Source organism: Pinus tabuliformis, chromosome 5_1 (assembly GCF_031772625.1).
Source record: "Pinus tabuliformis cultivar Carrire ecotype Pingquan chromosome 5_1, CPIR1, whole genome shotgun sequence".
Lineage (NCBI taxonomy): Eukaryota > Viridiplantae > Streptophyta > Pinopsida > Pinales > Pinaceae > Pinus > Pinus tabuliformis.
The window spans coordinates 618081710-618086029 of NC_142305.1; positions in this window are offsets into that span (position 1 = coordinate 618081710).

Below are 4320 nucleotides of genomic sequence, written 5' to 3' on the forward strand. Positions count from 1 at the left end.
TCAAGTTAGAGTTGAAATAAAAGTTGAATAAGGGCAATTAAAAAAAATAAAAAATTAAGTTGTTAAAAGTTAATGTCTGGTTGAGTTAGGTGTATTTTTTTTTTTTTACCAAATGCAAGTGGAAGTCAATTCAATTATATTATAGAAATGCAAATTCAAAGATATGCTAATTAGGTAAAATAAATAAGAGAGTTGTGACAATGAAAATTATGTAAAATAAATAAGAGAGTTGTGACAATTATGTAAAATCATGATAATTGTGTCTTAATTAAATTTATCGAAGGAAGTTCATAGGTTGTTTTGTTGGAAATAACATAACCCAACATGAAAACGTATTTATATGTAGCTATGTAGCTAATTTCAGTTAAACACGAAGAAGATTGTAGCATATGTAGCGAATTTCAGTTAAACACGAAGAAGATTGTTGCTACAGAAAACAAAAAAAAAAGAGAAAAACATAAAGAATTTATTGGAGCAAGCAAACATAATAAGAAGAAAACAATGAAAAGAAGTTGAGGAAAACCTTTTCATGAAGTGAAGGAAGATGAAGGATTCGAGAAAATGGAAAAAGAAGAATATGAAAAAGAACTAAAAAAATAGAAGATAAAAGAGAATGGTGATAGAAAGTGAAGGAAAACAAAATAATGAAGAAAATATTTTGGGCACAAACAAAATATGTAGTGGCAAATTGAATCGCAATGGTAAATTGAATCCCAAAAAAACATGGAGTAGAAAATGAAAAAAATGAAGAATATAGTAGAAGAAACACAAAATAAGTAGAAAATAATACTATGCTTCCATTACCAATAAAATAAATGTAACTAAAGTGAATCCATGGAAAATCAAATCCCTAAGAATTTTGACGATAAAAAAATATACTTACCAAGAATTACTACCCACAATTATTTATGTGATCTTCAATACTTTAACAAATATGAGTAAAAATGTAAATGTGAAGATTTACTAGAATTTAATTTACAAAGAGGCATGATTTCATTTAAGAGACATGTTTCTTGTGTATTTGTGTATAAAATACACTTGGAATTTTTCATTTTATATACACACTTATCACTCACATATATTTTTACTTTACAAAGAGACATGATTTCATTTAAGAGACATGTTTCTTGGGTATCTTGGGTATAAACTACACTTGAACTTTTTCATTTTATATACACACTTATCACTCACATATACCTCTCTTGCACAAATTCTGATATCTACTTTCTTTTCAAGGCTATTAGTTGAATTTCTAAAGTGTGATTGATTTATGAAGATAAAAGAATTATAATATGTATTCGCAAGTAATTACCATAGTTAAAAAAAAAAGTACTTATATCAATTGTACTGAAAAATCAATGCCTCCTTCGTATTGTTATTTTTTAATATAGGAAATAAAAGGATCATGGTTCCAAGTTTGTAAAATGGGTGAACTAGCCTCTAGCAAAAATTAATTTGAAATTTTATGTCACTGAAATGAGTAATGATAGATGTAAACAATGATGAATCAATTATAACACCATAACTTAATTGTTGATGGTAGATTCTAAACCAAAAACCACTTATCATGACAAATGAAAGTTTGTGGCTAGCTAGAACCATTTGGTGTAATGAAATTCATTGTAAGTTGAAACCACTTGACAATTGTAATGGTGGAGAGTAATCTACCAAAACCCACATACAAGTATGAAGACTTGTTATTTGAGAAATTGTGAATGAATCATGTATGAGAAATAACTTCTTATAAAATTGGCGGATACATTAGTTTCCCATAGATGATGAATTTTTTATATGAACTTCAACAAACACAATGTTTATGTATTGTAGGTACAATATGAACATTGAAGAAGATGGAAGATGAAGGATGAAGAAGAGAAAACATAAAGCTTACAAAAGATGAAATAAGATTGAAGATAAACATCATAGTAGATAAAGATGAAGATTTGGACTAGTTCAAAAAGACCAATTGAAGAGACAAAGGGACATGATTAATTATTTAAATAACAAGTATTTTTTAAGGGAGTGTTTCAACAAATAAATCATCCTTTTGAGTATAAATATGTTTAAAGTATGTGGTTGCATAAAAACAATATAGCAAAGTGACGTTAAATATTTAGGTATAAAATTATGAATAAGGATAATGAGAGAATTTAGGGGTAAAAATGGATGGAGATATTGATGGAGATAGTATGCGAGATAATAATTAATTGTTGATTTATATATTTGACTATGATATAGTTATTATAGCAACCTGAAGTTATCAAAAGAGACCAATTGTATAATGAAAACACTCACAGAAATCAAATGGTTGAATACAATTTTCCCTTTTAAGGTTTCTTAGTGCAACCTCTCTATTCCCATTGACTAATATGTGTTTGAGAGTATTTGTTGCTAAAAGTTAAACCCAACATAGTGGAATATCAATATTTCATTCATATTAAGGCACAACAAAATCCATTTTGAACATAAACCTTCATCTACCACCTCCAAAAATACCTTTGCTACAAACCTTAGCAATAACATATTTTGAGGTGAAAATGTGTTGTGTGATTAACATGTATGATATAGTGATTTACAATTATATGATGATGACTTGTGTTGAAAATGACTTAACTAGTACAACCACATTAAAAATATTAATGTGGTTGATATAGGCGAAGACTACATAAATATATATAAAAAACTATTGCAACACCAAGAATGTCTTACCAATGTATGCATTTACCTGATAAATATGTATAAAAAGGTTATGGGTGAACTTTAGGTTGAGAGAAAAAAAGGAATTAAAAAAATGGACCATTTTGCTAAATAAAATTCGCTTATATATAAATTAATATTATAAATAATAATGAGGAACTTATCATGGAGGAACTTGTTAGAATTGGAATAATCTCAAATCCGTGAGAAATTCATGGGTGGGAAACCACTTGGCTCAAATCTAATTTTTTCAATTTATTAAAAGTAATGAACCATTTTTGCTAAATAAAATTTGCTTATATATAAATGAATGTTATAAATAATAATGAGGAGCTTATCATGGAGGAACTTATTAGAATTAGAATAATCTCAAATCCCTAGGAAATTGGTCAGGGAACCACTTACAAATATAATTTTTTTAATTTATTAAAAGTCAATACAACCTAACAAACTCTATAACACTACAACTCTTGATAAAATTCAGACTAAACATATGTTGAGCATATTCCCTTAAAAATCAATCTAAACAATAAATAAATAAAAAATTAATTTAAATTAACCAAATTTTCTCATACTCAAATATTACCATTTTTGAGGTATAAATTTGTTTGTACATTTAACATATATAACCTAATCATTTAAAGTTACGTTATGTAAACCTTAACCATCACCGAGGTATAAATTTGTTTGTACATTTAACATATATAACCTAATCATTTAAAGTTTCGTTATCTTAACTAGTGTTGACATTCACTTAACTACTTCCTATTAAAGACAAAACTCTCATTCTCACACATGGTTACCACTCTTCCATTGAAACAGATTAATAGTGGCAATTTTAAGTTCACAACTTTAGAGTTGTGTACCACAATAGTTAATAGTTATAGTTAATAGTTATAGTGATAAGATGAGCATAATGCTCAATGCACTTATGATATTTTTACCTTTATTATAGTGATAAGATGAGCATAATGCTAAATGCACTTATGATATTTTTACTTTTATTAATTTAACGGTCACTTTTACTATTTTTATAATTTATTAATGATGTGGTATTTTTATATTTAGATGTTTGTTTATGATGCTTACTTTTATCGTCATGTACTTGTGATATTTTTAAATTATTTGATGTAACAACTAATTTTAACTATTTTTATTATATGTTATTGATGATTTGAACATTTCTTTTTTGTTTTTACCTTAATTCGTGTAACAGTATTTTTTGACTATTTTATTTTATAGTATTAATTATATTTTATAGTAAAGTGTGAATATTTATTTATAACGTTTATTTTTATCTATATGATAAATGCAAATGCAATACATTTTGGACTATTAAAATTCTATTTTATTATTTAAAAAAATCATTTTGTAAATGATTTTTTATATAGATATTTTTTTTGGGTATTGAAGTTGTCAATAATGCTAGTGTGTTTTCATATTTAAAAAATGCAAGGTTTTATGGGTTATTGGAAAATATGGAAAGGTTTATGTAATGTTTAAAAAAAATATTATATTATTATGGTATTTTATATATGTAATTAAGTAATGGAAGTTTTTTTTAGTAAATTTGGTAGAAAATTTTAAAAATTATAAGTTCAAGTTGTTTAATTTGCAAAATTC